The sequence below is a fragment of the Orcinus orca genome, chromosome 1 (assembly GCF_937001465.1).
Source record: "Orcinus orca chromosome 1, mOrcOrc1.1, whole genome shotgun sequence".
NCBI classification, from domain to species: Eukaryota; Metazoa; Chordata; class Mammalia; order Artiodactyla; family Delphinidae; genus Orcinus; species Orcinus orca.
Window position 1 is genome coordinate 153,760,496 of NC_064559.1, and position 24,626 is coordinate 153,785,121.

Below are 24,626 nucleotides of genomic sequence, written 5' to 3' on the forward strand. Positions count from 1 at the left end.
ACGTAATCATTATTTCTTTGTGGGTAATTCCTAGGTAGAGCTAGATATCTCAAAAAATAAAAAGAAAAATGCCAGAAAATAACATGGAATATGTGACTATAGATAAACATCAGTCTGTTATTTTTGTCTCTAGACATGGCACGTGAACATAGTTCCACAAAGAAGCCTATTTATCCATTTCTTTTAAAAATGAAGAAAATAAATTACTGAATAATTACTAAGTTTTATACTTATTTAAGTCTTTAAATTTTAGAGAATTCCCCAAACTGTCACTTCCTACACTTGCCGATCAGTCCCTGCCTTCTTCCCATACCTTTTCCATAAGCAAGTCTGGCAATTTGGTGTGCCCACTTCTCCTGTTGCAGGATCCCATTTTAAGCCCTGTGCTCTGTGGAGATCACCACAGTGTTAAGAAGGGAGAGAGGCACATCTGACTAAAACATTCTGACAATACCATTTCACCAAAATTGGAATTGTCTATATAATCATTGCTAATATTATACCAAGAAGGCTTAGGAGCTGTTTTCAATTGCAAAGATGGAATTTGAGCTTTAAAAACTTACATTAGAATAAGGGAGATTTAAGTCAGGCAAGAAGGATTAACTTGGAAAGTCAGATTGAAAAAATTAAGTAACCTGGTTTCTAAGAATCAGAGGTATTCATCTAGGGGAATCTAGAGAATCATGTCCCATCCATAAACAAATAAATCTGTCTTAAGGGGAAAATTCAATTGAATTAAGATAAATAAACCTTCTAATAAGTAGTTATTTTTAAAATAAGTTGTTTGAAGTCAACCTTTTTCCATCTGGGACACCTTACATTTGTCATAGCCAAGGAGAAAGGATAATAACATCTTTGACAATATCAAAAAGTAATTAGTAACTGATAACTGCCTCATGGCAGATAATCTAGATAGAGTTCCTATACTACATGCTAAACCAGAAAAGATCAACGGACAGCAAAGCCAGCCTACCTTCCGACTAGTATTAAGAGAAAATATCCCCTAAAGGATCCCCTAGGGAATGCCAAATCTGGTACAGTTCAGTCTCAGTGGAAAAAAAGTCTCTGAAAGACAGGAGAAAAGGCAACTTTACTTATTGAGTGCCTTTTACTTTTACAGAAAAGTGGAAATTACTCCTAATACTATACCCACCAAGGTACTATAGTCACCATTTTAAAGATTAGGAAAGGGAGGACCAGTTACTTTTCTAATAGTAGCAAAACTTAAACTGAAATCTAAACCTATCATTTCTTCCACTAAAAATTTGGTTTCTGATACTTTCTAAAATATTTCTACTAATTTGAAATTTATTTCAAATACAACCACTATCACACTACTTAGTCATCAAGTCTGGATGCAAATAAAATCTTTGACTGTTCAGTAATTCTCACTATTGATTAGTGGGCCAAATGCTTCTTGAATAATAGTAACCAAGTAACAAGTATATATTATGCCAGGGATTCCACTAATTAGTCTTTATGTATAGATTTGATGATTCTATTTTGCAGATGAGGAAAGTGAAGCTCAATAAAATTAAATAACTTGGCCAACTTTCCACACAGGATGAAAATCTGATTCCAAACATCATCTGTATCTGTTGGGCACTGTGAACTACTACCTTGAGGTAGTTCACAATTTCAACATTAGATCACTACATTCCTTTGATGACATTTTAAAAAACTAGTTTTCCATTGGTTACTGTGAAAATATAAGTACCATGCAAAAATTAATGTGGAACACAAAATAATAATGACTGTGTCCAATCTGATTCCAAACTTTGAGAAGTTCTGCCATGTCCAAAAGGTACTAGGCTATTAGAACAAATATATATATTATGTCACTTGGACTTAACTATGTAATAAGCAGAGGTGTTACATATTTCTTTCAGAGTGCCATAAAAAAGTTACTCAGACATTAAAGGCTTTGTGAAGCTAGAATGTTAGAGAATCTCTGTTCAAGACTCTGGTTTTTAACTTAGTAGGTAAATCTCTAACCTCATAGGACCTAGTCTACAGGGTTGTGACTTAAATAACTTCATAAATTCATCCTCAAAACAAGTCATTTTATATCAGTTCCAACATTAAATTTATATCAAAGAGCTTTACTTATTTAAGAAAAAGAAGAAAGATGAAACAATCATATCCAATATTTCTATGATTAGTCTGTTTGTGGACATTTCTTGTTCTAATATGTTCATAATATTGTACTAGATGGATGATAAAATAAGTTTAAGAAGCTACCAACAAAAATCTCAAAACTTGCTGTTTCTCAAGTTTCTTTAACTTGGATTCATCCATATACATATCTTCATCTCCTTCCAGAAGGTGAGCAAAGGGGTATCTCCCATTTACAAGAGCAACCCTTGCAATGGGACATAGGACTAAGAATTCAGGCTCGAATGATCTACCACACTAAAAGAAGAAACATTGCCAAGTGTTAGGGAATTATGTGAGTAGTGCATTTGTATTAATGATCAACTAATCCAAGAAGCAATACATTATTGCTGAAGCTATTATAAAGAGAGTTGAATAAGTACTTAAAAACCTAGATGTGAAGGCTAAGCTGATGTGAAATGTACAAGAGACTTAAATATTCTTCATAACCATGACTGGTTATGAGTTACTATTTCAGTGGCATAATAGGAAATAGTACTAGACCTGACTTTGATTTGGGGGAGATATTAAGTACCTAACATAGTGCCTAAGACATAGTAGCTACTCAACAAATGGTAGTTAATATTTTTAATCTGGGGTTTCAAAAAATTTAACAGCTCTCTTTGCTACATGATTTTTCATTAATATTTAAAGTATTTTATGGGAATTCCCTGGTGGCGCAGTGGTTAAGTCCGCCTGCCAAGGCAGGGGACACAGGTTTGAGCCCTGGTCCTGGAAGATCCCACATGCCACAGAGCAACTAAGCCATGCACCACAACTACTGAGCCTGCACTCAGAGCCCGTGAGCCACAACTACTGAGCCCGTGTGCCACAACTACTGAAGCCTGCGAGCCTAGAGCCCATGCTCCACAACAAAAGAAGCCACTGCAATGAGAAGCCCACGCACCACAACGAAGGGTAGCCCCTGCTTGCCACAACTAGAGAAAGCCCGCATGCAACAATGAAGACCCAACACAAACAAAAATTAATTAATTAATCAGTTTTTAATAAAAATAAAATAAAGTATTTTATGATATCCTACATGGGAGAGAATATAAAACAATTCTCAACCTTATACAAGGATAGAGCCATTTTTATTGACATATATCATGAGACGTATGTTCTAAAAACAAGCTAGAATGCTGATAAACATCCAGTGCTTTTAAATTAAGATGTTAAGTGTAATCACCAGGGCAACCACTAATAAAGTAACTAAAAAAATGTACTAAATATTAAAATATACACTAGAAATATTTAACAAAAAAGAACACAAGTGGAGGAAGAAGGAACAAAAAAGACAAAAGATACAGAAAGCAAATGGCAAAATGTCAGACAAAAATCATATCAGCAATTACATTAAATATAAATGGATTAAGCATGCCAATCATAAGGCAGGGATTGGCAGGATGTATTTTTTTTAATGATCTAATTATATGTTATCTACAAGCAATACATTTTAGATTAAAAGGCACAAATAGGTTAAAAAAAGGGATGGAAAAAGATATACTGTGCAAAAAGTAAGCAAAAGAGAAGTGAAATGGCTATACTAATATCAGAAGAAACAGACTTTAAGACAAAAATTGTTACTAGAGATAAAGACATTTTATAATGATAAAAGGGTAAATTTATAACACATAAGGGAATTCTATGAACAACTCTATGCCAATAAATTAGGCAACCTAAATGGAATAGACAAATTTCTAGAAAGACAATAGCAACAAAAATTGACTCTAAAACAAATAGAGGGGCTTCCCTGGTGGCACAGTGGTTGAGAGTCTGCCTGCCAGTGCAGGGGACACGGGTTCGAGCCCTGGCCTCGGGGGATCCCACGTGCCGTGGAGCGACTGGGCCCGTGAGCCACAACTACTGCGCGTCTGGAGCGTGTGCTCCACAACAAGAGAGGCCGCGATAGTGAGAGGCCCACGCACCGCGATGAAGAGTGGCCCCTGCTCGCCCTAGCTAGAGAAAGCCCTCACACAGAGACGAGGACCCAACACAGCCAAAAGTAAATTAATTTTTAAAAAAGTAGAAAATCTGAATATACCAATAAGAAGTAAAGAGATTGAATCAGTAATTTTAAAACTTCCCCAAAGAAATATCCAGGCCCACACTGCTTCACTCATGAATTGTACCAAACATTTAAAGAAGAATTAATACCAATTATTTGCAGACTTTTTCCAAAAGTGGACATAGAGGAAATACTTCCCAACTCATTCTATGAGGCCAAATTTACCCTGATAACAATATCAGACCAAAAAAATCACAAGAAAAGAAAACCACAGACCAATATCACTTATGAATTTACATGAAAAATCCTCAATAAAATACTAACAAACCAAATTCAACAATACATAAACAGGACTCTACACTATGACCAAGTGGGATTTCTCCTAGGAATTCAAGAATTAGCTTAATATCCAAAAATTAATATAATGTACCATATTAATGGAACAGCAGACAAAGCCACATGATCATTTCAATAGATGCAGACAAAGCGTTTTGAAAACATTCAACAATCGTTCATTTTAAAAAAAGAAAAAATCACAAATAGAAGGGAACTTCTTCATCCTGATAAAGAGTATCTATGAAAAACCCACAGTTAACATTATACTTTATGATGAAAGATTGAATTTTCTCCCCGAGATTAGGAACAGAATGTCTGCTCTCCCACTACTATCCAACACTGTACTGGAGGTTCTAGCCACAGCAATTAGGCAAAGAAAAGAAATAGAATGTATACAATTGGAAAAGAAGGAAAACAATTTACAGATGACATGATTTGTATGTAAAAAATTCTAAGGAATTCACTTAAAAAATCCTATTAGAACTAATAAGCAAGTTCAGCAAAGTTGCAGGATACAAGATCAATATACAAAAATTAGTTGTATTTCTATATACTAGCAATGAACAACCTGAAAATAAAATTAAGATAGCAATTCCATTTAATAGTATCAAAGAATAAAATAGTTAGAAATAAACTTAATAAAAGGTTTCAAGGCTTGTACACTGAAACTACAAAACACCATTGAAAGAAATTAAAGAGTTCTTAAATAAATGGAAAAAATCCCATTTTCTTGCATTGGAAGATTTAATATTGTTAAAATGGCATTACTACCCAAAATGACCTACAGATTCAATGCAATTTACATCAAAACTCCAGCTGTCTTTAAGCAGAAGTTGACGAGCTGATCCTAAAATTCATAAGGGCATGCAAGAGACCAAAAATAGCCAAAATGATCTTAAAAGAAAGAACAAAATTGAAGGATTCATACATTCCCACTTCAAAACCCACTACAAAGCTGTTGTAATTAAGACAGTGTGGTACCACCATAAGGATAGAGACATAGATCAAATTAACAGGGTCAAGAGTCCAAAAATTAACCCTCACATTTGGTCAAATGATTTTCAACAAGGGTAGCAAGATAATTCAATAGGGAGAGAATAGTATTTTCAACAAATGATGCTGGGAAAACTGGATATACACCTGCCAAAGAATGAAGCTAGACTTCACATCATATGTAAAAATTACCTCAAAATTGATCACAGAATTACATGTAAGTGCTAAAACTTCAAAACTCCTAGAAGAAATCATAAGGGTAAATCTCCATAACCTTGGTTTAGACAGTGGTTTCTTAGATGTGATACCAAAAGCATAAACAACAAAAGAAAAAGGTAGATAAATTAGACTTTACAGAATTTTTTTTTTTTTTTCTTTTTGGCCATGCAGGGAGGCATGCAGGATCTTAGTTTCCCAACCAGGGATCAAACCTGCACCCCCTGCAACCGAAGCAGGGAGTCTTAACCACTGGACCGCCAGGGAAGTCCCCTATGGAAATTTAAAAAATTTGTGCTTCAAAGAACTCCATCAAGAAAGTGAAAAGACAACCTACAGAAAGGGAGAAAACATCTGCAAAAAATATAGCTGATAAGAAACTGGTGTATCGGGGCTTCCCTGATCGCTCAGTGGTTAAGAATCTGCCTGCCAGTGCAGAGAACACGGGTTCGAGCCCTGGCCCGGTAAGATCCCACATGCCGCGGAGCAACTAAGCCCATGCGCCACAACTACTGAGCCTCAGCTCTAGAGCCCATAAGCCACAACTACTGGACCCACGTGCCACAGCTACTGAAGCCTGCGTGCCTAGAGCCCGTACTCTGCAACAAGAGAAGCCATGACAATGAGAAGCCCGCGCACCGCAACAAGAAGTAGCCCCTGCTCACCGCAACTAGAGAAAGCCCGTGCGCAGCAACAAAGACCCAACACAGCCAAAAATTAATTAATTAAAAAAAGAAACTTGTAGGGTTTCCCTGATGGCACAGTGGTTGGGAGTCCGCCTGCCGATGCAGGGGACGCGGGTTCATGCCCCGGTCCCCGAGGATCAAAAAGAAACTCGTGTATAATATATACATATATACATTTTTATATATTCTAATAATATTCCTAGAAATATTTATTAATAATTGTTATTCACTCGTATTTCAAAGCTCGCTTTGACGAAAGCTTAGTCGTTTAAAAATTGTACGTGTCATTGTGTCCACTTTCCATCATATATTTTATAAAATAGAGAATACATAATCCTTGACATCCTTTTAGAATAACAGAATCTTAAAATTGAAAGAACTTGAGAAGTCATCCAGGCCAGCCTTTATCTGGTAAAAATCTTTTTCACATTTTAGGGAAGGGATTATCTAATCTCTTTTTCAACCCCCTGGTGAGAAGAACCCATTATTTCTGAGACAGTGGGTACACTAATTTACAAATCTATTTGTGAGAAAACTAGTTTTTACTGAGACAAAACCTACTTAAATTAGGATTATAAAAAATAACTCTGTTACCAAGAGGAACAGCAGGAAAATCTTGCTTTGTTCTAAGAAAGTGGTGCTTGTGAATATTTTTTATTTTAGCCTTTAGATAACAGGTATATTCAAAGTATATAAACCACAATATCACAAACAGTCCAATAGTAAATAATCACTAAGATATTAAATTTTGTGGCCTTAAAAATTAAATGGTAGAACCATAATGCCTCAAACTAGAAATGTGTTTAAGCATCATGTAAGAGAGATGTGTCAGACGGAGACATTTATTTTTTTCTGACTTCAGGGGAGTTCACTTGCAACTAATAAACTTAACATTTAAGAAAAATATTAGTAAATTAACTTTGTGGTATAAATAGCTTGAGTTTTACATGAAGTTATAAGTAATCTTTGACAGCGTAAATGTTGAAGATAAAAGTTACTATAAGACATGTAATAAAAGAGCTTTGGCAAGGCTCTATTGCTCTCCATAGGATTGTGAAAGTCTCCCCACCTCTCTGCTCTCCAGTGTCCTCAAAATGAGAGCGACTGGACCGTATTATCTTTATGGTTCCTTCTAGCTTTGATAATTCTATATAGGATGCATACATTAGGAGAGCATAGGGGTTATTCTATATTGATTTAGAATTAAATAATATCTTCAGTGTTTACTGATAATCAGCTGTATGCCAGGCTCTCTATTCCAAGCACAGTGGTGAAACCAAATAGGCAAATATCCCTGACATTGTGGAGCTCATGTTCTAGTGATTGAGCAGAAATGAACAACGTAAGTAAGTAAAAATACGTATGTTTGACAGTAGTTAGTGTTAAGGAGAATAAATAAAGTAGGAAGGAGGTATATGAAATATTGGGAGGGGATTAAAACTTTAGATGGGATGGCTAGGCAAAGTCTTAATTAGGTGAAATTTTAGTCATGCCTGAGGAAAGAATCTACAATGGCGTGAACAAGTGAAGTATGAACATGAAAGCAGAGAAGTCTCGGGAACTGGGAGGTTGGTGAGATCATGTGGACTTTCAGATTGCAAGCCATTGGAGAGTTAAACAGAGGTGTAAGGTGATCTGGTTTACAATTTAACATCATCTTTTGGGTAGCTATTCAGAGACTAGACTGCAGTGGAACAAGCCAGAGATAAGGAGGCTGTTAAGAAGCTACTGCAGTAATCCAAGTGAGAGAGGATGGAGGTTTGGACTAAGGAAGTGATGAAGGTGATGAAAAGTGGAATTCTGGATATATTGTGAGGATAGGGCCAACACAATTTGCTGACAGATTTGGTTGAGGGGAAACAGTAAAGAGTCAAAGACAACAACAAAATTTTTGTCCTGAGCACCCGGAAGGGCAGAATTACCATTAATGAAAAAGTCAGTATGAGGAGCTGGTTTAGTGACAAATATCAGAAATGGGTTTTGAAATGTTAAGTTTGAGATGTCTATAGCAATCCACATGACATATCAAGTAAGCTGCTGGTTATAAGTTTCTGGAGTTGAGGAGAATTCAGGTCTGCAGACATATATTTGAGAGTCATTACCACATATACGGTATTTAAAGCCATGAAATTAAGTAAGATCAACAAGGCAAAGGATAGAGAAAGGGAAATAAAGAGTTTCAAAGACTGAGCTCTGGGGTGCTCCAACATTTAGAAGTCAGGGAGATGAGAAGGAATTAACAATGAAATTTTTTTCCCCCTTTTTTTTTTTTTTTTTTTTTGGCGGTACGCGGGCCTCTCACTGCTGTGGCCTCTCCCGTTGCGGACCACAGGCTCCGGACGCGCAGGCTCAGCGGCCATGGCTCACGGGCCCAGCCGCTCTGTGGCATGTGGGATCTTCCCAGACCGGGGCACGAATCCATGTCCCCTGCATCGGCAGGTGGACTCTCAACCACTGCACCACCAGGGAAGCCCAACAATGAAAATTTTAAAAGGGTAGACAGAAATGTATAAGAAAAACAGTCAAGGTGGGTGTTATAGAAGCAAAGTGTTTTAAGAACAAGTGGGTGACCATCTGTGTTAAATACTAGAAGAGGTCAAGTTAGAGAAGGATTGAGAATTGACCTCATCTCATTTAACTTAGCAATGTGGAAGTCATTGGCTGACTTTGTTAAGAGTAGTTTCTGCAGAGTGGTGGGAAAAGATACTTGACTGGTATAGGTGCAAAACTGAATGAGGGGGAAAATTGGAAATATAAGGCATAGGAAACACCTTCAACAAGTTTTTCCATAAAGGGAAGGAGAGCAGTGAGATGATAGTGGGGGTGACTGGGAGAAATTTAGATACAAAAATCTCTTTTTAATTGAAGAAGTTATGGCTTATCTATATGCTGTTAAGAATGATCTGGTAGAGAGGGGAACATGATGATTTGGTAGAAACAGTGGGAAATTTCTGGAGCAATGTCCTGAACAGGCAAGAAAAAAATGGAATCTGGGGCACATATACTTTGGATAGGCTGAGGAAGTTTAGTATTTATGCAAAAAACTTATTATAATGAATAGACATGGAAGTTAAGCAGAGTGAGACAGGAAGATAAAAAAAGATCATGAGGATAGGGTCAGTGGTCATGTCAGGCCAAACTATTTTGGGAGTAAGAGAAAATAGAAGGCAATGGTTGCAAAATGGAGTGTGTTGAAATTGAGATTATAGACAGTTTGCACTAAGGGGTATAACAAGATTAAGAATAGGACATGGGAATGAGTGACCAAGGAAGGGTAAAGGAGAGGAGTCAAACAACCTATGATACCAGAGCACAGGTACAATCATCTAAATGAATGTTGAAATTCCCAAGGATTATGACAAAAGTGGCATTGAATGGGAAGAGAGTGATCCAACAGCTAAATGCTCAACAGATGAAGGGTAACAACCTAGAAAATGCTTAAATAATTACATTAGGAGAAATAAGAGATGGTAAAATCCGATAACATGAGATTTAAGCTGGATGATTTTTATGAAGGAGAAAGAGAGAAACGGCCTGAAATGCCAGGCCCCATGGTATGTTTATGGGAATACATGTCCTCTTAATACATGATTCTTCTCTTTGTTCCCATATGCCCCATGTACCTTTCTGCTAATTCACTTACCATAACTGTTTCATAATTAATTGTTACCCACTAGACTCTAAACTCCTTAAGAGTAGAATCCTTGTCTTATTTATATTTGTGTCTCAGTAGCTAGCACTGTGCCTGGTACTTAATAAGGACTTAAATATTCACTGGGTGAGTGAATGAATGAACAAATGAATAAAGACCAAACTGCTATTTGTATCTATGAATGAAAATCTCACATGAAATTTTAAATGTAAGTTTCTTGACCTTAAATATCCATTTGACTATTTCCAAAGACCAAATGTATAAGGCGTTTACAAAGTTGTCCACATCAGTCTCTAAACATAGACTCAGTCTCCATTTGCTATTCTCTTATCATGAGAGTTGCTAATAATCTGTATTTCAGTATATTTTCATTGTATGAAGGAATCCTAGGTTCCTAAGAAAGTGGTGTTAGACCACTATCAGTAGCATCTAAGAAAATAAAAGGTTAGAGTTTAAAAATCCTAAGAAGCAAAATAACTTTCACTATAATGCTAGCCCTTTCTCATTGTGGTTATAGCTACAGGCTTCATGGTAGAACTATTCCAGAACTTTTACAGCCACATCTTTCATTTGAACCAGGCAACCATTGTCTAAACAGCCACTGCAATCAGAGCCCAAGAAACTCTAGAGCAGGAGGTCTCCATGGGGGTGAAACAACCATAGGGGAATTTTGGAAATATATAAGGTACATTGTATCATCAGGAAGATGGGAAAAGGAACACACTGATAACATTTTAAGCCAATCCAGAGATGTCAGTTTTCCTGTAATCTAGGGAACTACTGATCAAAGAAGAACTCTGTACTCTTTGTAACTTCAAATGTCGTGCTAGACATTTAGAAGAGTGAAAAACTTGCTCATAATTATTAGAGCCTAGAACATGGCTCAATTTTACATTTAAATCTAGTATTTTTTCCTTGATTTTAATATACACAGAAATTGCCAGGAATACATGACCATGTGTAAAGAGGGAATATTGTCCTTTATTGGTTTGAGATTTTGATTGTTGACAATTTCATATGATTATGTCACTGATGGCAAAACCACTCTGAGTTGCCAATACAGCAAAGCTGTGTGAGTTTATATTTGCAGCTGTTGCATTTGTGGTGATTCTGCATAAAGGTGCAAGCCTCTAGGCACTCATCTGTTCTAATGGAGTTGTTCCCCTATATTTCCTACCGAAATACATATTATTTTATCAAAATTTGTTTTTTCACATTTTCTCATTCATATATATATATATGAATTGTGTGATGTTATTATATAGCTTTAAAATTACGTGTACAATTGGGTTATATCACCTATTTCACTTCAAATTAGTAAAGGTGATGTTACAAAATCTAAGTTATTAAAAACTGTTCTATAGAAATACTGTTTGAAATCATGAAGGTTAAGAAATTCTGCTGTAGAGCAGCAGTGTCCAATAAAACTTTCTGCAGTGATGGAAATGTCCTATATCTGCATTGCCCAATGCAGTTTGTACTAGCTACTTGTGGCTATTGAAATGTGAGTATAAGGAACTGAATTTTTAATTGGCATTTTTATATGCAAGGAAACCCAGGGTCAATATCCTTTTGAGGATATTGAGAAGGATAAACAGGGCTCATGACAGGGAAGAGTAATGGATATGTCTGGACCAATTCAGAGGGCCCTGTGTAAGGATTTTGGTTTTGATCCGCTAGCATGTGAGAAATCATTGTTGATATGACCATATGAATCAAATTATTAGTATAGTATCAGGCCAAATTCAGCTTACTCTCTTTTTCATTATGGTTGAAGCTATTACTAGAAGATTGATTTTTAACAGAAAAACCGTAGATGAAATTTTATAGTAGAATGTCTTATAGCCATAAATCATCATTGAAAGGTCCCATTTCCACAGAATAAATAAAAACATTTCCACATAGCTGAAGCATGTGTAGGAAATAAGTATTGCCTTGGGGATCAAGATTTTCATCACGTATATTCTTTAAAAATACTGGCTTTGTGTTGGATACTTTGAACAGCTAAATAATTTAAATCTCCTACATAGCAGCTACAAATAGCTTTTGTTGGTTATCTGAAGGAATAATATGCTGAAATATGAATGAGAGAAGTCATTAATCACACAAAGTGTCAGTGCACTAGAATTTGGGAGAGCTGTTTCTCCATATGTGGATGTTGGGCGGGAAGACTAAGGCAGGTTCTCCTCTAGGGAGTGGTGAAGAGTTAGGTTTGGTGACAGACTTCGGTTTGAACCCCAGCTCTGCCATTTCTGAGCTAGGTCTGGTGCCCCATTGGTAGAAAGGGGTTAATGAAAGCTCCTATTTCACATGTTTACTGTGAGGATGAAACAAGAGAAGGCATGTGAAGTGTTAAGAGCAGTATCTGAAACTGAAGGAGTACCAAGTAAATGTTGGTTGTCATGGTTAGAGTGTTCGTAGAGGGGTAGGTTTTGGGGAGGTTTTCTCAGATGTTCTCTCAAGCAGCAAAAAGGGTTTTAGAGTCAGATAGATCTGGACCAGAATCCACATTCTTCCTTATATTATCTTTGTGAACTTTGACAGTTTATTTAAAATTTGCATCTATAAAATGGAACAACAACGGTAAGTACCTTGTTTCCTTCTCTAGAACCTAAGTACCTTGAAGGGAAAGGCTACCTCTTATCATTTTTCATATCATTCTTGACATACTGCTGTACTTAAGTTCTCAATAAACAGTATTTGTTCACTAACTGATAGAGTGTACTCAGAGCCTCAAAGGATAGGAACACAGGCTCTGCACTCTGAGGAGCCTTGCATGGCACATTTTGGGACACATAGTACATACTTAATAAGTAGGTCTTTTGAGAGCACGTGGACTGCCTAAACTTTATCTGAGATCTATCATTCACTTTTTAATTCTGAAAGGGAGAGAATGACTGCTGTATTTATAAAAAGCTTGCTAAGTCATAGTATACTGGTAAGGTAGCTAATGTTCCTGATTTGCTAATTTCCTTTTTCATGAGTAAACCAAAGTTCAGAAAGTGTAAGTAACTTGCCCAAATGTACTCAACTAGTAAGTAGTGGAGGAGACATCAGAACTCAAACCTATCTGACTTCAAAGTCCATCCTTTCCTACCATTCTTCACTGCATCTAAATTAAGGAAAGATAAAAGAATGGCAAAAACACAACCCAGTTTAAAGGGTATTAGAGGAAACTGAAATAGGCTCAAGTCAGTGTCTGTATCTACTACTACCTACCCACGTGTTCATCCCCCTTCATAGTAAACTAGGCTGCAGAGTGTAAAGGAGTAAGTTTCAGAAGCCCTGAGTTCTAGCCCTATTTTGCTTCTCATAAGCTATGTAACCTGAAGCAAAACACTCACGTAAAATGCCCTGAAGTTTGTCCACAAAGTTGCAAGAATTATACCAGCCCTAACAGCCCTCCAAGATTATTCTAAGACAAGTGAGATGACATATATAAACATCTTTGGTAAACTGCGGAGATGGATTCAAGTGTAAGGCACTGATTCAAATAATGTAACTGTTCGTTTTGAGAGTAACTAAATAGACCAATTAGCCGTGAAGTTTTAAAACCATAATAAACAAAACCAAATCACAAAGAAGAAGTCAGGTCACTTTTACTCCTGTTATTGAAAGCAGCTTTTTTGTCATCCACAGAGGTTGCTTGGGAAACCACTGCAAGTGGATTACAAATATGTTGACTGCCAGCTCTGCTCACAGCCACCACACACACACACACACACACACACACACACACTTCACATTGTTTCCCCAACACAGACTCGCTTCACAAAATGTTTGTAAGAGTGATCCCAAAGGGGTTTTGGAGTGAGAATCAAAAGGTTGAAGAGAAAAAGGAACAAGAACAAACAGGGCCATACAGTTATGTCAAGTTCATCCTGTTTCCTGTAATCAAAAGGGAAGGTTTGTTTAACTGCACAAACAGTGGCCATGAGGAAACACCATTCCTAAAAGACAAACAGTAAAAATTCATTCTGCCTCCACAGAACTAAAGGTCCTCCACTGAAGTATTTGTTGTTTGGAAGCCACCATGGAGAGGAAGATTCTTCAGCATGCCCAGATCACTCACCATTTGAAAAGAGCTTTGATTCTCAAAAAACTCTGTGAAGTAGGCAAGGCAAATAAATATTCTTTGTTTACTCAACCCTTTCGCTCAACTAATATTATTGAGCAACCACTATGTTCCAAGTACTGTCTAGACCAGTGAAGGTGGAAATGTTCTGTACCATATTGTCTGATGCTATAGTCACCGGCCACATAGGGCTGTTGAGCACTTTAAATGCGCCCAGCATTTTTACCCACCCTCCCTAAGCTGGGCCCCAACAAGAGTCCAGCCCCGTGTTGTTTGAGCCAGAAGAACGAAACCAAGTTTTGTTCAGAAGCAAAGGAAAGTTTTCTTCTTTGATCAAAGAATGCACAGGTAAGAGTTGCGCTCTAGAGCGCAGGCTCTCCCCGACAGGCCATGGGCGGGGCTGCTTTATAGGGGTCTCCCTTTATAGGGGTCTCACGGGTCTGGCCCTGCCACGCAGCTCCCAGCACTCGCTGCAAATCTCGGGTGCCGGGGTGCAGCGTCTCTGCACACGGCCCGCCGCCACCAGCTTGGGTGGAGGTGTTCTGCATGGAGTCTCGACACAGACCCCTGAGCGGAGGTGCTGGCTCAGCTTTTAGCACTAGGAACTCTGGTCTGAGGAGCTGGGGGCTAGGCCTCCGCACATGGCACCCTATAAGCAAATGAAACTGGACGAAGCACAAAGGAAAAAAAAAAAGAGGTTAGACTTTATCTTATTACCCAAATTCTATTTTTTTAATTTATTTATTTTTGGCAGTGTTGTGTCTTCATTGCTGCGCGCGGGTTTTCTCTAGTTGCTGCGAGCGGGAGCTACTCTTCGTTGTGGTGCGCGGTCTTCTCATTGCAGTGGCTTCTCTTGTTGCAGAGCACGGGCTCTAGGCGTACAGGCTTCAGTAGTTGTGGCTTGTGGGCTCTAGAGTGCAGGCTCCGTAGTTGTGGCTCACGCACGTAATTGCTCCACAGCATGTGGGATCCTCTCGGACCAGGGCGTGAACCTGTGTCCCCTGCATTAGCAGGCAGATTCTCAACCACTGCGCCACCAGGGAAGCCCTATTATCTTTTTGATTAATTTTATTTTTCATGGAGATATGACATATATGCTAAACATGTAAAGTGCATTATATTAATTATACAATTTGAAGATTTTTTTACACATGTAAAATATCATGTAACCACCACCAAGATAAAGACATGGTAACTCCTATCATTACAGATTAGTTTTGCCTATTCTTGAATTTCATGTAAAGTAAATCATGCAGTTAGTATTCTTTTGTGTCTGGTTTCTTTCAATAACATATCTGTGACATTCATCCATGTAGGTAATTGTATTAGTAGTTCAAATTCTTTGTCAGTTTCCTATTGATAAACATTTAGATTAGTTCCAGTTTGAACCTGTTAGGAATAAAGCTATTGTGAACATTCTTGCACATGTCTTTTGGTGGGCATATATACTCATCTTGGGATTACTGAGCAATAGAATGTCTTTAGCTTTAATAGATATTTCCAAGCAGTCTTCCAAAGTGCTATATTAATCTATACTCCCATGAGCAATGTATGAGAGTTCCAGTTGCACAATATCCTTCCTAACAGTGGTTGTTGTCAGTCTTTTTAATTTTAGGCATTCTCTTGGGGGGTTGATTATATCTCCTTGTGGCTTTAATTTGCATTTCCCAGATGAATAATAATATTAAGCACCTTTTCATATGCATACTGGTCATTTGATTATCCGCTTTTGTGAAGCATCTGCTTCTAATAAAATTTGAAATGCACATACACCTTAACCTAGCACGTCCCCTTCTAGGAATTATTCTACAAAAATATTCAACCTGTTTCTGCAAGAAATATGTATATTGGAGCATTGCTTATAATACCAAAACATTGAAAACAACCTACGTGTTTTGTATAGGGAAATATGAGAAACTAGGCAGCTATCTGTATAATGAAGCAAATCCATGAAAATCAGAGTTTGAACACTTTTCTTGCTCTAGGGGATATATAGAGTCCAGCCAGAGATTTTTCGCACTTTTTGAGGTCTACACTTCCTATATATATGACAATCTTCAAAAAAAGATAATACCTTTCCTATCAATCTCACTGATGTTTTAACAGTCTGGCCACACCAGACCCTCCAGCACCATCAGCCATCATTTTCCCTTGCTCTCTCTGATCCAGCTACAGTGGACTACTCTCAGTTTGTCAAATATATATGCTCTCTTCTACCTACGGGTCTGTCCACATACTTTTTTTTTTTTTTTTTTTGCAGTACGCGGGCCTCTCACTGTTGTGGTCTCTCCCGTTGTGGAGCACAGGCTCCGGACACACAGGTCCAGCGGCCATGGCTCACGGGCCCAGCTGCTCCGCAGCATGTGGGATCCTCCCGGACCGGGGCACGAACCTGTGTCCCCTGCATCGGCAGGCGGACTCTCAACCACTGCGCCACCAGGAAAGCCCCACATACTTTTTCATTTACCTGTAAAGCTCATCTCCATCCCCTACACCTTGTCCTCATCTCCACCCAGTTAACTCCTATCCATCCCTCAATTTTAGCTAAAGTATCATTTCCTCAGGAAGAACATCTCTGATTCCTAGACTAAGTTAGATATCCTAGTACATGATCCCACAGCTGATTTAACTGAAATATCTAACATATGTATTATTAATTAATTAATCTATATCTTTCCTACCAAAATAAAAGCTCCAAACATGCTTACCTTATTCATCATTATATCCCCAGCCCGCAGCAAAATACCTATCCCAAATCAAGTCCTCAGAAAATATTTATTGAAACTGATTGCAGAATTCCAAATAGGTGAAACATTACCACATTATCATTAGTTAGCTCAATCATATTATTGAAGAAAAAAGACCCCAGAGTTAAAGAAATTAATCCCCTTAATTACTTTCATAGCTAGGAATTAGCATAGCTGAGACAGAATATCATCAATGTTCCAGAAGTCAAAGATTATGAACCTCCTGCCATGAGTGAAAATCGTCAACACTGTCCAATGATAACGACTGATACGAATCTATACAGAAACCAAATGACTAATAATTCATCATTCTGACTATCACTTACATAGTAGCAAGAATGCTCCTCCACTATCGATGAGGTACACAACTGCAAGGTGGTTCTTGCTTGCATGTCATGTGCTCACAGTTGTTTCTTCACCATAATTGGGTATAGTGACACATCTTTCACTGTTGCATCATTTGCTACTAACATACACCAGACTCCATATATCTTTCCAGTTCCCGTAGGATAATGTATAATTAATTGGATCTTAAAACAAGAAAAATGTTGGTGTTCATCCACAAATGCTGTTACCTATTCTCTCCCTCTACGTTCACCTTTTCTCCCTTAAAATAATATAAAGTTGCCTCAGCCATTAACACCTGTTGCAGAAAAGCATTTTTCAGGCAGCCTGAATAAGTTCCTTCTAGTCCACCCTCTGGCTTTAAGTTAAGCATAATTTTACACTATACTCTTAAAAAACAGAGAGACTATTTGTTGGGTGTGTGGTAGATGTGTGGTAAAAATTGGCAAGAAATTCTCCCCATCCCATTATCCACACCCTTTTGCAAAGCAACTGTGCAGTTTTTCCCATTGAGATGGAGTACTTCTCCACCCTCTAAATCTGGGCTTGGTCATGTTCCTTCCTGTGACCAATGGGATTTTAGTAAACACGATGCAACTAGAGTCCTGAAAGGTGCTTGGGTTTTGGGGCTTGCTCTCTCTTGCTACTTTTAGGAACCCTATCACCACCACCATGTGAACAAGCCTGGCAATATTCATTACCCCTGATGACAGTTAACTGCCAAACAGGTAAGTGAGGCTATATACGATTGCTAGGTGACAACACACGTGCGCGTGAGACCACTCAGACCAAATTGCTAACATACAGAAGAGTAAGCAAATAATTGTTGTTTTAAGCCACCAAGTTTGGGACTGTTTGCAACGCAGCACAAGCTGATATAGGATTATCAGAAAGAAATAAACAGACTCAGCTGCATGTAACCCTATTTTACCAGTCCTGGCCCTGGGGTGGAGTTGTCCATGGGTCTGAGGGTATTATTCCCCTCAGAGTGATGTAGTGTTCACAGAACCTGAAAGCACCATGGCTTCGTTGTTTGCGGGCATCTTTCCAAGCCCAGCAGGAGCAAGAGAAGTGGGGTTGGTTCACAAACGTAACACCAAAGGCAAAGACATTTCTTTGGTGATACCAGTCTCTCCAACGATAGTATATTAGAAAGTGGGGAGAAGGGTTATTTTTCATTAACTAATGAAGAGTAACAGAATATGCCACTTTGGCTTTGATTATTTTGAGCTGTAGGTACTTGAAAAACAGCAAATGCAGGGAGAATCTTTCTTTGAACTCCTCTTATCTTCCTAAAGACAGATCCTCCTAAAGGAAATCCCCTGTTCTAATGCCCCTCCCAGGAACTTTCATCAACCAGGGAAACGGACTCTGATCACAGGAGAGGAGACCAGAAGTCAACACCAGACCAAGACAAACTTTGTCACAATCTATCATACCTCCTAGCTATTCTTCTGAAGGTCCATTCATCTTTCCTCAAAATCATTTACTCTCCCCTAAGAGGCCTATATCTCCCTGACCCTTTCCCTATTAAGATGGTACTTAAATCTGAATTCTAAGCCTCCTCAGGGAGTTACTCATTTTTCCTGGGTGTTTCCCATGGGTACATGTAGTACACATGCTAATAAACTTCTGTTTGTTTTTCTCTTGTTAATTTGTGTTCTATTACAGGAGTCTTAGCCAAGAATTCAGAAAGGTAGAGGGAAAGTTATTTTTCCTCCCCTACTCTGATTAAAGGAACAAAATCTGGCAACACTCAACTGAAATATACTTCTGATTGGTTTGTATTAACTAGAAGGATAAAGCTATTTCTAAATCGAAATGATTTAAAGGCAAAATATATTTTGTTACATGAATCCTTACTATGTCAGTATATTTTTGCTTCCGTTTTAAGGAGGAAAAATCCACACTAATATTAAGAGGGAGATGTTATTATACATGTTTTAAGTTTTTCTTCCCTATCCCCAGTACTTTTTCTGACAATGGTTCCCTCTAGCACCTCCTCTCCCCCATAGCACTCTGCTTCTCATGGTCTCTACTCTTATCGTACCACTTCATTGCCCTCCGCCACCCATACAATATACTTTGGTGGATGGGGGTAAGAACTGATCCATTCCTGATATCATATCCCTCAGCACTTAGCACAATGCCATGACAGGCATGCAATACATATCTATTGAATAGAAATGAATCTGAGAATAACAAAAGAGCAAAGGCCTGGACAAGTAGCCAGTGTTCAAAAATACTGGTTTGTAGATTGCTATGGCTTGGAGTTATGGGTCATTTCACAATGAACTCAACTGTCACATGGTCAACCAGCTTCAGGGGTTTTTTTCTTAATTTTTATTATAGTTGATTTACACTGTTGTCTTAGTTTCTGCTGTATAGCAAAGTGAATCAGTTATACATATACAAATATCCACTCTTTTTTAGATTCTTTTCCCATATAGGTCATTACAGAGTATTGAGTAGAGTTCCCTGTGCTATACAGTAGGTCCTTATTAGTTACCTATTTTATATATAGTACTGTATATATGTCAATCCCAATGTCCCAATTTATCCACTCCCTTCAGTTATTTTTAAGATGTAGTTTTTAATCCTCCTTCCCTTGCCGCTTGGTTCAAGAATGGGTATGTGACCCAAACCTAAGACAACCAGTACAGAGTATTCCCATGGCCATCAAAATAGGACATAAGATGACCTTATCAGAGCAAAGCTCAGGACCCTTGTGGAAAAGACTCCCTCTCTGTCCCTGGTGTGAACAAAGAGGCATGTAGCCCTTATTGCTGAGGGCAGCCATCAGGCAACCATGAAGGAAAACAGTCTGAGGATAAAGAAGATGAGGGCCAAGATAATTGAAAAGAAATACATCCAGGTCCTTGATCAAACTGTGTTTGATGTCTACATTATTAGTGGAATTTTTAGTTTTGTTAGCTAACATATTTCCTTTATCATTAAAGCCACTTTGGGTTATATTATTCATTAGCTGCAACCAAAATGATCCTAAATAATGCAAACTCTAAGAGGATTACTTCAAGATCAAAATATCTGGCTATGGCCTTTCTTCTATTTCAAAGACTATCTCAAGCTTCAACTCCATCATGAAGGATTCTCAGACAACTCCAGGAGAGAGTATTATCTCCATCCAAAGACTCCAGAGTATCTCTTGTTTATGTCCTTTGTCTGTTGTGCACTGTTTTGTAATCTCTACTATATATTTATATTGTATGACCTCCAGAATGTTTTCATCATCCAGGAGTAAACTGAGTTGCTCATGTACTAGCGGTTTGTAATTAGTGCCCTTGTGTCTCAGATGTCCTTTTTCTTTCTTTGTCTGGATGCTGTCAGTAATTCTGAGTATCTGGCTTAAAAAAAAATGCATGAGAACTAATAATAGCTTTTGAAAATATATTACTACATTATACATTAATATATTACATGTTAATATATTCCAATAATTATAAATACAAGATGATTTTGTGTGGTTGATTGTGTTTTTTTACATTTTTATTTCAATGTTGAAGAGAGATGAAGAAGCCCCTGCTTGTATATCCAGGATTATTTTTGTTTCTTTATACTTTATGGCTCTAGAGTACCCCAACTACTTGTAATTACCCTATGTAGTGCATAATATTTGTTTCACACCTCTAAATCGTTGTGCATCTTGTTTCCTTTGATTGGAAGACCGTTTTCACCCATTCTAAGCCTAAGTAATTCCTACTGTTTTGTCAAGACTCAGCTCAGCACCATTCTCTCCAGAAATACTAGGAATCCCTCTTATGTGCACTCATAAACATTTTCACATTGTATTAAAATTATGTGTTTCATCTATAAGACTGCATGCATTTATTCACTCACTCAAAAACTTTTATATCTATTACTAGACAGATGTTCATTCACCAAATATGTACTGAATGCCTACTAGGAAACATGTACTTCTTCTTGGCGTTCAAGATACAATAGTGAATGAGACAGTAAATTGCCTGCCATCATGAAAGTCGCATTGTTGTGTAACATTTTGGATAACGATTAAGAGTGGGGTAAGGGGCTTCCCTGGTGGCGCAGTGGTTGAGAGTCCGCCTGCTAATGCAGGGGACACGGGTTCGTGCCCCGGTCTGGAAAGATCCCACGTGCCGCGGAGCGGCTGGGCCCGTGAGCCATGGCCACTGAGCCTGCGCGTCCAGAGCCTGTGCTCCGCAACGGGAGAGGCCACAACAGTGAGAGGCCCGCGTACCGTAAAAAAAAAAAAAAAAAAAAAAAAAAAAAAGAGTGGGGTAAGAGCAAGTCAATGATTGGGAGTGGGTGGGATCTATTAGGTAGGGTGGTCAGAAAAGTCCCCTTCGAGAAGATGGTATTTCAGAAGAGATATCAATTAAGGCAAAAGAAATGCCAGGGAAAGAATCTCACTGGCAGAGAAAAGAGCAATTTTCTAGTTTCAAAGGCAGGAAGGAATTGCTCTATTGTAGGGCAGCAAGGAGAATGTTGTAGGTGGATGGGAGTGAATAAGGCAGGAAATGGTAAAGATGAGGTTGTGTAGTCAGTAGCCAGATTGCATCACACCTCATAGGAGTTTGGAATTTATTCTTTGAGATGGAGAGTCACTGGGGGTTTTGACAAGCATAGTAATTTGATCTAATTGTCCTTAAATATTATTCTGGTGGCTGTGCAGAGAATAGATCAAAGGGGAGCAAACAGGAAAGCTGAGTGGCCAGACATGATACCCAGTACTAGGGATGCAACGATGGGCAAGAAAGAGACTTAACAGAGAGCCACACAGGAGAGTGATAAGGAATATAGACTCCAGCAAGTCTATGTGAGTTTGAGCCCTGGCTCCTCCATCTTATGCTCTGTGACCTTGGGCAATTTGTTTTTCAGCTTTTGCTGTATTTCCAGTCTTCATTATGCTGTACTTTAAAAAAATTTATTTATTTTATTTATTTATTTTTGACTGTGTTGGGTCTCCGTTGCTGTTCAGAGGCTTTCTCTAGTTGCGGCGAGTGGGGGCCACTCTTCATTGCAGTGCACAGGCTTCTCACTGATGTGGCTTCTCTTGTTGAGGAGCACGGGCTCCAGGCACCGGTCTCAGTATCTGTGGCGCAAGGGCTTAGTTGCTCCGTGGCATGTGGGATCTTCCCGGACCAGGGCTCAAACCTGTGTCCCCTGTCTTGGCAGGCGGATTCTTAACCACTGCACCACCAGGGAAGTCCCTATTATGTTGTACTTTTCAGACCAATACCTTCAGTCCCAAGTTGAATAAAGTATGTTGATAATGACCGTCCTTGTCTTGTTCCTCATCTTAATGGGAATGTTTTCAGCATTTCACTATCAAGAATTATATTTGTGGGGCTTCCCTTGTGGCGCAGTGGTTAAGAATCCATCTGCCAATGCAGAGGACACGGGTTTGAGCCCTGGTCCGGGAAGATCCCACATGCCGCGGAGCAACTAAGCCCGTGTGCCACAACTACTGAGCCTGCACTCTAGAGCCCGCAAGCACAGCTACTGAGCCCGCGTGCCACAACTACTGAAGCCTGCGCGCCTAGAGCCCGTGCTCCGCAACAAGAGAAGCCACCGCAATGAGAAGCCCGCGCACCGCAATGAAGAGTAGCCCCCGCACCGCAACGAAGAGTAGCCCCCGCTCGCCGCAACTAGAGAAAGCCCGTGCACAGCAACGAAGACCCAACACAGCCATAAATAAATAAATAAATTTATTTTTTTAAAAAAGAATTATATTTGTGGTATTTTTTTCTTTTTCTGAGGATGTCTATTATCAGGTTATGAAAGTTTCCTTTCATTCCTAGTTTGGGAAAAATTTCTTGGGCAATTTAATGCCTCTGTGCTTCAGTTTCTTTGTATATAAAAATAGGGATAATGATAATAATAAGTACTTATCTCTGAGCGTTGCTGTAAAGATTAAATAAGTTAATACATGTTTAGTGCTTACACCCACAACCTGGCACAAAATAAATTCAGTACAAATGTTAGCTATAAGCATTACAGCCTGTGAGGAGGTTAGATATACCAGACGGCACTGGAACTGATCATTTATAAAAGCAACAGTGAGTGTTAGTACAAGGTGCTGGGAAAGCTCGTAGGAAGAGTTCCTACCTAGTCCTGGGTAGTCAGCACAGTGGTTGGGCACACAGTAGGTGCACAAATAAATACTTATTGTGGTCAAATTTTATGGCCTTTCATTTTCAGATAGATCTTTTGGGTATCAATTTTAATTCCATAAAGTACTATTACTGGTATACAAGAGTCATTAATCTCTGTGTTTATTTGCTACAGTAGAATTCATCTCCACTTTTAAGTATTTTTAATTAGTGTTTCCTCTTAGGATTTTATTATTCATTTAAGCCTAGTTATTCTCCTATGAAAAAAGTTACTCCTTGATAACAAATAGATACTGAGGAAGATACAATAGCTCTACAGGTTACAAAGTTAGAATCTGCACCAATGGTTTCCTAAACGTTCCCCCACCTTTAGCCTGAAAGCACCCTTGCCTTCCCTAATTTATTAGCAATGAGTCGTTACAGCACAAAAGTAGCGTCCAGATTATGTATGGAAATAAAATGAACTAAAGAAAATGGCCTTGTAAGAAAATGTAGTGAATGACTCTGTGTAATTACTAAAATACCACCATAGGAGGGCCCAGTGTCTTTCCTTGAGTGTGGTGTGTTCTTTGGAAGAAAGACCTCTAAGCCTCCTGACTCCCAAGGACAAGCACATAAAGGAGATGAATCACTTTCCAGTTTTCATCAGTGAATCACGGTTGAGATCACCACTACTTAATTTGAGCTTTTCAAATGTATGAGTCACCACACAAGTCTCTGCATTCTAAATTAGAATGAGAACAGATTTCGTGATGTTCGGTCAAGTAGCTCTTAAGGGGTCTTTCTTCCTGGAACCAGGGCAGTTTGCCTGGACTGGAGGAATGGGGATAGTACATCATATGTATTCCAAACAGCCAGTTCAGGCCTAAATACGCTATCCCAGCAGCTCTCTGGTAACTGGCTCAACAGAAGTCAGGGGATAAAGAAAACTCTGTCAACGGTATAAATAGTACATGTAAGAGCTCTGCTAAAACCACAGGATCCAGAGACAATTTCAGGCACGGGAATCCCACCAACCAAATTCAGGTATTTCCTTCTTTTATTAAAGATGTTAGCACTTAACTCACACTTGCCTCCTCTAATCCAAGGCATGCTGTCATCCACCCCAGGAGTCCCATAATCACATGGATGACCCCCTGGATTCCTCAGTCTGTGACTTCTTTGACCTTCTAAGCGCTAATGACCTTCACCTCACATCTCCCTCCCCCATCTCTCATGTCACATCACTCACTCCCACGTCCATCCTGGATTGCTACCTATGCTCCTATTCCATCTCTTAAGGCTTAAATTCAAACTCTCCACTC

General features: G+C 38.6%; 1 long non-coding RNA gene across 2 annotated transcripts in view; it reads right to left on the bottom strand.

The window, feature by feature from the left end:
- The window catches only part of LOC125961470 (uncharacterized), a 186,349-nt gene that overhangs the window by 68,299 nt on the left and 93,424 nt on the right, over positions 1 to 24,626 (bottom strand). The window lies entirely within an intron of this gene.